General features: G+C 42.0%; 1 protein-coding gene across 1 annotated transcript in view; it reads right to left on the reverse strand.

Annotated features, from left to right (window-relative positions):
• klhdc8a (kelch domain containing 8A) overlaps positions 1–1,197 on the reverse strand; it is a 128,942-nt gene extending 127,745 nt beyond the window's left edge. The window contains exon 1 of the mRNA XM_061728774.1: positions 987–1,197. The gene's annotated coding sequence lies outside the window, so the exon portion shown is untranslated. The remainder of the gene's footprint in view (positions 1–986) is intronic.
• Positions 1,198–14,045: the final 12,848 nt, after the last annotated feature.

A 14,045-nucleotide genomic window follows, 5' to 3' on the forward strand; every position in this document is an offset into this window, starting at 1 on the left:
TATATTTGCAGTCATCACTGTCATGAGGACTGCAACAAAAGCTCCCTAACCATCAGTAATCATGTCATGGGTTTGGGCAGGAGCTGAAGAAATATATCTAACTAATCCAGCAACCTTCAGATATAGGACAAATGTAAATATATAAATATAAATATATCAATGTATCAACCCTGAAAAATACGTTCTGTCGTTGAGGCTGTAGTTATTTCAGTTTATTAAGACAACTTGAAGAGGTCATCATTAAACTTTTGTGTTACTGTTACTGTTGTATACTGTAGTTGACTGTCATAGTTTGACCACTCTTTATTATGTACAGAGCACTGTATATGAAAAAACACCTCTGTAAACCTTCAAAACCATTGGGAAGGGAGGATATGTCCCTTACTGTGTAAGACTGCATGAGTTTTAGCTAAATGTACTGAATAAACTACCTACCTAGCCTACCATATATAGTATTGTTAGTATACTGTATATGGTATTCCACAGGGTCTTTGGCCTGGTTTCTATGCTTTGACTTATTATCGCTTAAATAGCAAATATGTTAAAAGACATAAACAATAGTAAGTGACTGCTTGTGTTAAAAGTTCATATTGATAATATGTGATTTAGAGGAAGAGGGTTATTTGGTTGTTGTGAAGGCATTAAATTGGTCAGCGAAGAAGAGACTTAGCCCACATAGTACTTATATAACATGTATTATCTCAGTGAAGGATATATCAGGTATAAAAAAATCAATAAATACAATACAAATCTGTCAGTTGAAACAATTAAGCCACCAAGCAAAATCAAAAATCTTCATTAAGATAGTTTTAATTTAAGTCCATAGCAGCCTAAGGCAGCGCTAGCCTCTCTGTACCCTTATGTCATGAACTAAGTTTAGAGAAACCTTGATCAGGCTGAAGTAATCCTAAAACTGAGGCAGGACTCATGCCATCCACAAGGAACAACATAACATTTGCATCCATGTCCCCTCAGGACCTACTTACTTTTTCCGTTTCTCTAGCCCTTCCTTTTGTCGAAATGTGATGCTGCTTCTCCCTCCTGTCTTCCTCGGAAAGAGAAATGGAGAGAGGGATAAAAGGGGGGGTGATCCTGATCCAGAGGGAGACGGTTATGAGACAATCCGCGGCGTGGAAGCCTCCTACTGTTCCCGCAGCTCACAGCCGTGGAGCGCTCATACAGCCTGATATCGGCATTATGTGGGTCAGAGATGAAGTATTCATTTCCAGCTCTCATCGCACAAGTTCACACATTCATTCCCAGCGATGGTACAATCCAGGGAGAGAGGGAGAGAGCTGGAGTGTTATCATAGCCTACATTTGGTGAAGAAGCGCCCACTGACACTATTTTAAGAAGCTGAAATGAAGAGAAACAGGATGCTGTAGAGTAATGCGGCTGTTTAAAGGGTTTTCTTAGTTACTACATACATTTTTATAACAACGTGTACAAAAGAAAGTATACCCTCTTTCAACTGTAATGTTTCTTTCAGTTCACTTCCATTCAAAATAAAATTCAGCTCGATTCAATAGTGCTTTATGAATATAAGAACTACTCTTTATATATACATATATACAGTACGTGTGTGTGCGTGCGTGTGTGTTGGTTTGTTTGGGCGGGCATGTGTATATTGTTCCTGTCATAGAAATGTCTGGATACCAAGCAAAAACATATTTCTTTTTAATACATGTAAAGGGAGAGTTGTCATAGAGCACTGGTGTCGCCAGCCCTCTTTTACCAGGACTTAAGTCCTTTCAGTTGACTTTAAGTAAATGTATTAATGGATAGCCCCTTGAGATGAATCATCTCGTTTTCGAGGGGGTCCAACAAAAAACATACAAAACAATACAAAACAGTTACATACAGTACAACATACATAATACATACATAAGGCTCTCACACACAAACCCGCCCACACACCAGTCAAGACCTACCAACCCCAAGAACACAGGTAAACACTGCATATAATGCAGTAATAGCAACAAGAACAACAATATTAATATTAATAATAGTCATTATCATCATCATTATGATACAGTATATGAAGAAATAGATACATTGTATATAAAATAAATAAATAAAAATAAAATGAGAAGGCAGTACCACTAAAGGCAACTACATGGTTTATTGAGGTTGGAATATAGTGAGTTTTTAAAGAGATGTAACAAATTAAGTTTTCTTATATTAATGGGTAAGTTGTTCCAATCTGATGGGGCTTTAAACTTAAAAGCACATCTGCCAATTTCTTTAAAGGTTAAAGGAACGAAAAACAAGGGTTGCTGAGTGTTTCTAAGAGAATATGAGGATGTATATGGAATCAGATATTGTTTTAAGTAAGATATTTCCCAGGAAGTTTAGCTTTATTAATCCTTATGGAATAATTTTTTGAAAGGAGGTGTTTATGTGAGTTCCTTTTGTGTCAGATATTTTACTTCTAGAGTCTAGCAAGTAATGAAAGGGTGCATAAGGTTTATATCAGGAAAATCCGACCCTACCTGACAGAACAGAAGACACAGCTCTTGGTTCAGGCTCTGGTCATGTCATGCATTGACTACTATAATTCCTTGATGGTCGGCCTTACTGTGTGCTCTGTTAAACCTCTGCAGATGATCCAGAATGCAGCAGCACTCTGGTCTTCAACCAACCCAAGAGAGCTCATGTCACTCCGCTGCTAATCTCTCTGCACTGGCTGTTATGGGATTCTGTTGTTCTGCTGTATTGTCATGGAAACCGTTTGGCCCAACGGTTAAACAGGAAGTGCTGTACAGCTGATGTCTCCAACGGTAATCAATACAGCTCAAGTGATAGACACGCTCCATGTCTCCTCTCCATTTATCGTACACAAACATGGTGTCAGAAGTAAATAACCAAGTTGAATAGTTAACTAACACAGAAGAAGACATCAGCATTACAATGGCGTCCGTAATACCACCACCGGGAGAGATGAAATTGACCGGCAACGTCGCAAAAAGCTGGGACGAATTCACATCGGAGTTCGAAGACTACATGCTGGCGACGGGTCTAAATGAAAAAGAAGATGATGTGCAAGCAGCAACCCTGCGACGGGTGATGGGCAGTGAGTGTCGACACATATATAAGCACAATTTGGGACTTTCGGCGGGGCAGGCGAAAGACCCCATAGCTATCCTTTTTTTTTTTTTTTTTTTTTCTTTTTTTACCTTGTCTGCACACATATTAATGATTGATACCATGAAGGTAGAAACCAAAGGTATATATATGTGCATTATTACTATATTTAATATATATACATATATATTCGCATACATATGCATACACATACATAAATATGCACATACAAACCCAGTGATTTTTTTTTTTTTTTTTTTTTGGGGGGTGGGGGGGGGTGACGACACCCACTGCCAATCCAGGAAGCAGCAACACACGGAGACACACGTCAAGCACTGGAAATCTGCAACAAAAAAACCACAAACAAAACATGAAACCGGCACGGAGCCGACCAAAACACGAACAGCAATCGACCCAAATCTTGAGATCTGATCGCAGTCTGAGCTAAGCTACCGCTACCGCTACCTAACCCCAAAAACTACAGAGCCAGCATGCAGGTGAACAAGCCGGTGTATGTCTATGTGTGTGTATGCGTGTATGTATATGCAACCCAGTCTCACATGAAAACGTACCCTGCCTACGTTGGTCCAAAGTGCAAAAACGTAGAGGGGCTACAATATTAGCCCTTGAAATGTATAACTGTTACATTTTGAAATGTATAACTGTTACATTTTTCTGCCTATTCATTTTGCGTCCAAGTCACGTGACTTTTAAGATTCTGGCCGTGACAGCAACAAACATGGTGGACATTTTTCATTTTTGAGTGAAAGAAATCAATATTTTGAGTTAGTTTCTGCATAGAAATATATATATTTTACTTTCATAATATTCACTCAGTGAATTTACATAATCACTTGCTTGCTCGTGGTTGCAACGTTTTTTCAGATCTCGTCAGAATAATGTAAAACGGTAACGTTTTAAAAATTTAAAAAAGTAACATTTTGGTTGTGGTGCTGTGAATAAAATCAGTATTTTGATGCTTCCTCGTTGTTGGGAATTATTTTCAGATCTCGCCAGAATAATAATTTGAAATTGCAACATTTTGGTGCTGGGATACGTGGCCGTGATATATACACGGCCACGTACAGTATGCCGGCGGGGACCCCCCCCCCAAACCAGATTTTGATAGCGGAGCGAGTGGAGCCCACAGAAAGCAGTTTTATTTTGAAAACCAACCGGATTTTCTTGCATTCTAAAAGTCTGACTTCCGGCCCGCCAAAATAAAAGATACAGCCAGACAAATGAATGAAAAAATGAAAATAATCCCTCTGGGATCCCCCTATACGTCATAGTGACGAGGGGGATCCTGGAAACGTGACAGATGCCGCCATCGTGTGCCGGTTAATATTTAAGATAGTTAAGTTTAGAGTAACTAAAACTAAGTAGGGATGATGTTATAATAATAATAAATAATTATAAATAATTTGAATTAATTATTAAAACTAGTTAATGCGTTTGTATCTTCTAGACTGGATTACTGTAATGTGTTGTTAGCAGGATGTCCAAGTAATTTGCTGAATAGGCTCCAGCTGATCCAGAATGCAGCAGCACGAGTGCTGACAGGAATCAGCAGGAGAGACCACGTCTCTCCAGTGTTAGCGTCGCTGCATTGGCTACCTGTAAAATTCAGAATCCAATTTAAAATTGTATTACTTGCATATAAAGCCCAAAACGGCTTAGCTCCACATTATTTACAAGATTTGATAGTGCCTTATGTTCCTGGCAGAGCTCTCCGCTCCCAGAGTGCAGGTTTACTCGTAGTTCCTAGAGTATCTAAATGTAGATTTGGAGGGCGGGCGTTCTGCTATCAGGCACCATTACTTTGGAACCAACTTCCAATCTGGGTTAAGGAGGCTGACACCACCTCCACCTTTAAAACTAAACTTAAAACCTTTCTCTTTAGTAAAGCCTATAGTTAGTGTTTAGTAAACCTCTAGCTGGTGTTGGTAAATCTCTAGGTAGTGTAAACTCTAGTGTGTTAGAGTCAGTAGTCATAGTTGCAGCTATAGAACAAGACTATAATAGTTAGTCTCAAATATAGCTTCGGGGTAGATATGCTGCTATAGGCTTATGCTGCAGGGGGGCACCGACATGATCCGCTGGGCGGTGCCTCTCACCCTTCTTCTCCTCTCCTTTTCCCTTCCTCTCTTCTCCATTACCATTTTTATTTATTATAAATATCTCATAGCTATAATTTTTGTCCATCGTTCCTGTAGTTTCTTGTGCCGGCCCCCCTTTTTTCTCCTTTGTGCATGTTTGCAGGCCGGAGCCTCGGGAGCTGCGTTCTGGCCTGCGGTCCCGCCCCCATCCCCGGTCATCCCATTGCTGCTTCCGCCTGCCTGCCGCCCCCCCCCCCCCCCCCCCCCCCCCCCCCCCGCCCCCCCCCCCCCCTCTCCCCTCTGGTCATCCCGCTGCTGCTTCCACATGACTGCTGTGTGCTGCTGACGTCCCCGGCCTTCGGCAGGAGGGTCCCCCCTTATGAGCCTGGTCCTGCTCAAGGTTTCTTCCCTCCTAAAGGGGAGCTTTTCCTTGCCACTGTTTGGCTTAAACAGTAAGAAATTATACAAAAGACAACATTTTCTTAAAATCTAATTTTCACACTGTACTACTTCATCTAAGTGCATTGCTTTTAATGATATGAGTTAAATAATATTAAAGTTACTTGGGCTCACGAGCACATCATTCACCAAAGTTTTCTGTTGCCTAAAGGTGTTTAGAGCAATTCATTTTGGTTATGAAACTGTGGTGCATACTTTCATTTGAAAGCACACCAGTTGCATACAAGATAAAACCAGATGTTTCACTGACACACCATATCACTCAGTATGGTGTCTGCAGAAGTGAAGAACCACACCCAACAAAATAGGGATTGACGTTAAAAAAGATTACTACCTCAGAGAAACTGCAAACCATTGACTGTTCTCATTTAAGTCAACAAAGAAGTCAGATTCCAGCAGTTTAACTTGCTCTAGCAGCCTGACTGTCCATCTTTGATGTTTTTCTTCCCTGTTTTGAGGAGCTCGGTGGAGGTGCAGAGTTAATGTGATGCTGGGGAGTTACTGGAGCAAGACGTAGCTCAAAGACAAAATCCAGGTTCACACCAGGGAGGTTTACACAGTTGCTTTCCTCCTTGTTCACAGAAATGCCCACAAATGAGCACAAAGTCACCTGCATACACATGCATTGATATTCACGTGCATACATGTGGTAGCAGAAGCAGCATACATAAACACATACTCATTCAGAGTAACTTATGCGATGTGTGCCTCAATAGCAGCTGCATAGTATAGCCCATCTGTGAAAAGGTTAATTGAATTTTTCAGGCATAAAGCTGACTTACCTTAGGTATTGTGAAAAAAGAGCCCTTATTTGTGAGTCTAAAGCTTTATTAAAGCTTTCCTTTTTTAACATTTTCTTTTCTCTTTTACTTTCCCTTCTCCCAGTCTCTACCTTTTTCTCACTCTGTGGGATGAATATAGGTGTGAGGGGCCCTGATCTGTATGCTTATTAAAAAGTTATGTCTTTAGCAAGGACATGGAGAAGGACTGTACAACGCTACACACATAAAGCACTGAGACAAATACTTAAAAAAAACCTTTTATACCACACCTCTGTAGAAAACTGAACAACAGCACTCTTTAAAATGACAAAGGAAGAAAAAAAAACTTTCTCTTGCTTGTTTTTTTCTAGAATATCCATCCTCCTACTCTTCTCCTGCTGCCTTTATGCTTACTCAGAAGTGTAAAGCACTTTTATTCTCCTTGGGCAGAGGATTTTCCAATCTGTCTATGGCTCTATTATTAGATGCTCCCAAACATAGCCTGTGTTTTTGAGTTCAACAGCTATGCTATGGAGCTAGAACAGTCTCAAAAGTGACAAATGCACACGCCGATCCACGAATGCACAGGACAAGATTCACAAATGCATGGGATGATTTTCAAATGCACAGAACAATTAACACGTGCGTAGGACAAAATACACAAATTTATTTTTGATGCACACACAAATATAACCTGATTTACGTTTTTTTTGTCTGTTTTTGTGTGTGACTTTTGAGACTCCCCTGACATCCCTCAATCCACAAATGCATTTTTTTGAATACAAAAGGATCTGCAACCAATCAGATATTCTCTTTTGTTTCAGCCAATCAAAAGAGCGCACCCCATGTGGGAGACAATTTACTCATGAACCAATCAGATTAAAGGGGCGGGTATACTTGCTGCGTTCGTTCCGTTCGCTTAGAAAAGTTTAAAAAATATTTGGTAGTAGTTTTATAGACCAGCTGGTGGAATAATGGATAAATAAATCAGACAGCAACACGGAATGGAGAAGAGATCACTGCTCTGCTTTTCTTGTGATCTCGGTAAAGAAAACAGCGCTATCAGAGATGGTTTGTCCTGCTGATGCAGCAACTGATGATGAGAAACAGCGGCGATATTTCTGCATGTCCTCCGTTTGGTTTGACGACTTGTTACATGGGATTGCCCCGCTGATTCAGCTCCAAACCAGACAGACCGCTGCAGAGAACTGGCCGTCATCCTGCGCTACCGGACGGGGATGAGCTGCAGCGGCCAGGTGGAGCGTGCACGCGCATGTCGTCAGAAGATTAATTCACCGAAATATCTGGAACCTCTGAATCCAGCTCAGACGATTGATCAGTGGGCAAAACAGCCCACCAGCACCATCACCGCTGCATCTTCCTACGAACACGGACATAACGAGCACGACTCTATTTGCACTAGGACTGTTTTTGCCGCTATTGCGGCTTTCCTGTACTTTTAAGAGCCGCTTGAGAGTTTTTTGTTAGGTCCTGTATATTTGCATGACGCGCTGCTGCTGACAGAGAAGCACGCTGAGTCCGAGAGAAGTTTTATGGTGTTTAATAACAAACTCAGCCACAACGGCCTTCCGATTACATTCGCTTATTGGGTTTTTAAACGTGTACACTGCCTGCAAATGTGTAATCGGAGTAATCAGTACAAAGCGGCCAACAAAAATTACGGCTACCTAACTCGCCTCTCTCCACCACAGTGCAGGTGATTGGATACCTATATAACCTATGGTGATCACCCATGTGACCCAAACTTCCCACATCACCGTGGCAACCAGATTAAACCAATAAAAACCTGAATAATTAATGTATGGCCCCTACACAGCCCCTAATTATTGAACTAATGTAAATAATTACTGACATAATAAGACAATAACTTTACCACTAAAGCTCAACATGTCCAACCCATAATCCACACACGAATCTTCTTTCTTCTTGAATCATGTATGACTCAAAGTCCACAGTCTCACTGGTCAAAGTCAAACAGTCAAAGAAAACCCAGCGAGGGTGAGTCTAGTAATTTAATAATAATATTAATAATAATAATAATAATAATAATTATTATAATAATAATAATAATAATAATCTAGTAATTTTCCAATCCCAAAAAGTCACAACTGAAGCCAGTACATCCTCAGATGGCTTCAGCCTCATGCAGCAGGCAAACCTTCGTGATTGGCCGGTCCAGGCAGCTACTCTGGGTTTTAATCCGCACCTGGCGAACGAATCCTCTTCGGTCTGGGAAGGTCTGTATCACTTGTCCCACAGGCCACGAGTTACGAGGTGCCGTGCTGTCCATGTAAATGACAAGGTCTCCCACAACCAGATTCCTCTTCAAGCCTGAATTATGGTTCTGCGTTAAATTATTATTATTTTTTTTTTTATTTAACCTTTATTTAACCAGGCAAGCAAATTAAGAACAAATTTCTTATTTACAAGTGCAGCCTAGGGGGGTAAGGGGAGGGAGCTAAGATGAAAAAACAAAGTTATATAAATACACAAAAAGACATTAAAACACAATACAAAAGATAAAACAAATAATCTAGTAAAACAGTCAGTATGCATAAAGGAGGACTAAAGGCAAGTGCAGGAGTCGGTTGTACTTAATAAAAGATGTAGTTTGAAGGTGGAGATGGAAGTGAGAACAGAAAGTTTAAGGGTTTTTTGTAGGGTGTTCCAATCAGAGGCTGCAGCGAACCGGAAGGCATTGCACCCAAAGGTGGTGCGGACTTTGGGGATGGAGAGATTGATGAAGGCGCTGGACCTTAGAGTGCGGGCAGGTTGTGAGAGGTGCAGAAGAGAGGAGAGGTAGGGAGGAGTAATGCCGAGGATGGATTTATAGATGAGCAAAAACCAGTGATGGAGCCGTCTGGTGTGAAGGGAGGTCCAGTCTACCAGGTTATAGAGGTTGCAGTGGTGAGTGGTGAAAGGAGCCCCAGTTGCAAAACGGATGGCGGAATGATGGAGTGGGTCCAGTTTACTGAGAGTAGAGTGAGGTGCGATTCTGTAAATGGTGTCACCGTAATCGAAAATGGGCAGAATGGTCATTTTGACGAGTGTGTGTTTGGCTGCACGGGTGAAGGAGGCCTTGTTCCGGTAGAGAAAGCTCAGACGAGCTTTGACTTTGGACTGTAGGTGTTTGATGTGGGTCGACGCCGTGCACACGCCGTCGCCGTGCACACGCCGTCGCCGTGACGCCGACGCCGTCGCCGTCGTGAACCCTTCAGACTTCTTCGTCACTCCACCGCTAATTTGCGATCTTTTCCTGAATGGTTTATCCGACTTTTTCCGGTCACAGTCAATCAAAGAGATAAGGACAACTATTGTGCAAAAAAACAAAGAAATCACACATACACAAAGAAAAGAGCACTGAAAGTTCACGACTGCTTCCAACCGGAAACCGGAAATGCGTTGCTTCCAAGCGAACCAATCACAGCCCTCTCAGTCTGCGTGTGGTCTGCGTCGCCTCGATGCGTAGTTACAATTTTCGGGAGGTGCACGTCAGTGACGGCGTCAGTGACGGCGTCAGTGACGGGGTGTGGTACGCGTCGAGGCGTAGCACATGCCGTAGGCACGGCGTCGTTTTGACACAGAACCATAACTCAGCCTTCACTCCTGTCCATCTCTGATGCTCCTGAGGTAGATATTCCTTCACCCATCTCCTCCAAAACAAGTCAGACATGTATTTAGTCTGTTTCCACCTCCTGTGCACTAAATGTCTGAGGGTTGGAATACTCCTGGTTTTCAACAGAAGCAGGTGGTTAGGTGTTAATGCTTCAAGGTCATTTGGATCCAAGGAGGCTTTGGTGATTGGTCTGCTGTTAATTATGACTTCAATCTCGCAAAGCACTGTGTGCAGGCCTTCCTCATCCAAGTTTTGTACCTTCAGGGTTGAATTCAGTACCTTTTGCACGGACCGTATCAATCGCTCCCAAGCTTCCCCATGATGAGAGCCAGCAGGTGGGTTAAAGCTCCACTGGAGAGCTCAGTGTGGGCTCTCCCGGGGTTGGTAGAAGGACCCCACCACCTGCCCGTGACCAGGTGTTGACACTATCCCCAGATAGTGTGAGGCAATCCTTAAGAAGGATAAACCCGCGGAAAGCGAAGGGTCCCGACAACATTTCTGGTAGTGTCCTGAGAGACTGTGCTGAGGAGCTCACAGTCTTCATTTTCAACACCTCCCTGAGCCAGGCTGTTGTCCCCACATGCCTCAAAGCCACTACCATCATCCCGGTCCCGAAGAAGTTGTCCCCCTCCTGCTACAATGACTACTGCCCGGACGCACTCACTCCCATCCTCATGAAGTTCTTCGAGCGGCAAGTCATGCAACAAATCAGGTCTCCCCTCCCCCCTGCCAGTTTGCATATCGGTCTAACCGTTCGGCGGATGATGCCATCTCTGCTTCCCTGCAGTCAGCCCTCACCCATCTGGAGACAAAAAAATCCTACGTTAGAATGCTGTTCATTGACTTCAGCTCAGCATTCAACACATTCATCCCCCAGCAGCTCATCCAGAAACTGGACCAGCTGGGATGTGCAACTCGCTGTTGGACTTCCTGACGGGGAGGGCACAGGCATGAAAAAAAGATGAATTATCATTGTTCTGTCCATAATATAAAATAAATAAATAAACATGGGCATCACGGTGGCTTGGTGCTTAGCACTGTTGCCTCACAGCAAGAAGGTTCCCGGTTTGACTCCCAGGCCCGGTGGGGGTCTTTCTGTGTGGAGTTTGCATGTCCTCCCATGCTTGCGTGGGTTCCCTTTGGGTACTCCGGCTTCCTCCCACAGTCCAAAAACATGCATGCTAGGTAAATTGATTATTCTAAATTGCCCGTAGGTGTGAGTCTGGTTGAACCTGCAAAGGATAAAGCGGGTAGATACGGGAGAGAGAGTGAAAGTGGGTGTGTTTTTTGGTTGAATAAATCTATCTCGCACCAGTCTCTCTCTGAGTCTCGTGATCACAGGCTCATACTTCTCCCCATTCCAGTCATTGGCTAACCCCCAGTGTGAAGGAGAACAAACTATTGTTGCATTCAAATTTGAGCGATTTAAAAATTTTATTTCTCAAAAATGTAGTTAATTTGATCGGACTGACCCAAGACTCGAAAACTTTGTCCACAAAGAAGATTTCACCACAAAAAAAACTAATTTTATGAATTTGTATACAATTTTATGCTTTTTATTCAACTTTACAATACTCTTGGAGTTCCTGGTCAAAAATGACCGGTCCTTAGAAATTAATGAGGGAACTACAATTAGTGTAAAAACCTGAGCTCAAGAACATCCTCACCTGTCAGATGGACACACGACGCCTGGGTTGTCTGGCAATCAAGCATAATATGCCATAAATGTAAGGCACATGCAACCTGTGCATATTGTCCAACATGTGCATGAGAAGTCACACATTACCGTTTGAGTTAACTAAAGTTTAGATTTTTGTTATCGGTTTTCAGTTTTGTCCTGTTACCATGTCAAAACTCATCTGATAGACTGATGAAAATTGTCATGTTTTTTTGTATGTTTTTTAATGTATTAAGACATGGATCTTGGAATATTTGGAAACAAATGTAAACAAATGTAAAGTGTAAAGACAGATGTAAAGACATAGTTGAAATGATTCTTTTATAATGTAAATTTGTGGTATTCTGAACAAATTCTGTTATAAATATTTTATCGATAACAGAGAAAATTAGGTAAAAAGATTAGAACATGTCTCCTTTAAAATTGAAGTATAAAGAATGGAGGAGAGCTACATTTGTGCCTCTGGTTCCTGCATTTGGACTGGCCAGCTCTGGTTGCCTGGGTAACTGTTTCCCTTGTGGATGGTTATCTTGCTGTTGCTATGCTAATGAGAGTAAATCAAAGTCACGATGTGCAGTGCCTGTGTGTGGGGTTTTTTTTTTTATTAAGTGTTATGTACAGTAGTCTGACTTTAAGGGGTCACCTGGAGGCTGGAGCATTCACCTTGAAGTTAAGACTTTGTGAAATTAAGCAAGTAATAAAAAAAAAGGTGGTTGTTTTTTGTTGGTGTTTTTTTTCATTTAGCTTCCCCCAACAAGCTTTCTTTCTATCTCAACAATATAACTCTACCCCCATCTGTATTCCCTTGTAATCTTCCTTTCACTTGCAAATAACTTAATTACATCCTTTTTTTGGCACTGTTCATTTGAACAGGCTACATGTGGAAAGAATGAGGTAGAAAGAGAAAATGGCAGGGTCATATGAATCATATGATGTGTATCATTCACTCAGCCTAATAGTAATGCATCTTTATGAGAGTCCGACCCTCAGCCCAGGAGATGAGTCACTGTCAATTAGCAGGGGGAGGCCACACAAGAATATGGCTTGCTCCGCTTCATTAAACAACTACATGACACTTACATTTAAATAAAGGACTTTCCTCTTTATTAAAACATGCACAGAGTAGCAGTATGAATCATAGAAGGGAAAATATTCAAGGAATATAAAGGAAGAAAGGATGGCTTTGCTTTATTTGGCACAGGGATAGATATTACATTATCACTTCATCATGGTTTTCCAGCAATATGGCTTTTTCAATCAGCAGGTACAGATATTAAGTCACAGATGAACTTTTAAAAGGCACACTTGACAACAGCATACCCAAAATAGACAAAATCAGATAGATAGATGAATATGGATGAATTACTATGGAGAACATGGAGAGCAAAAGAGAATTCAAGAAAAGGACATTTATCATTATTCACCAAGATTTGTATTTGATAAGTCCAAAGCTCCAGCTGCATTTGCATCATGTTAGCCTGAGTGTGTGTGCTCTTACAGAATATATTTGCTTTAAGGCAAGTCTCGTGTTCTACATTTCAAAACATATACACAGTTCTGCATCATGTAGACCACCAGCATATCCTCTGCTCAAACACCTAACCTTACTGGTCTGTGTGTGTGTGTGTGTGTGTGTGTGTGTGTGTGTGTGTGTGTGTGTGTGTGTGTGTGTGTGTGTGTGTGTGTGTGTGTGTGTGTGTACACATTTCTGAAGTCCTATATCTATCCCTGCTGCTCTTCCTCACTGTCACACATTTCTTTATTCCATTAGCCCTTTCTCCTTCCTCCTCCTCCTCAGACTCCCACTGCAACGTTCTTGCCTCATGTTTATTTATTTTTTACAATGTCAGCTGTTAATCAGTGCTGCTCTGTCAAAGCTCGCCTTTCCATTTTTCCTCCCCCTTCTTACTTTTGCTTGTCACCTGTCACCAAAATAAAGAAAACAGAACAAAATTACACGGAGAGGGCGCATTAATAAAGCGATTCCAAGGAACCCCCACCTGCAGCAGTGTTCCCAGTGGCTTTGTGAACATACATGCCGCAAAGCAGTGTTCGAATTGGGGGGGAGCTAAGGGGAGCTGAGCTCCCCTAAGAAGGACATTGGCTCCCCTGAAAGACTGCTTTTTGAAATTTAGGGGGAGCTCTAAAATATTGGCTGTTTCTTTTTCAGACAGGTTATAGAGTTCGATTTTCTGTATGACCAAATCCGCTCCGACCCGGTGTGTCAGTGATCAGCGCAGACAGACTGCAGCTTCGCCTGAATTATGGTACTGCGTTAAATCGACGGCGTAGGGTCGCAGTACGGTGTGCGTCGCCGCATACCCTAC

The sequence above is a fragment of the Cololabis saira genome, chromosome 8 (assembly GCF_033807715.1).
Source record: "Cololabis saira isolate AMF1-May2022 chromosome 8, fColSai1.1, whole genome shotgun sequence".
Lineage (NCBI taxonomy): Eukaryota > Metazoa > Chordata > Actinopteri > Beloniformes > Belonidae > Cololabis > Cololabis saira.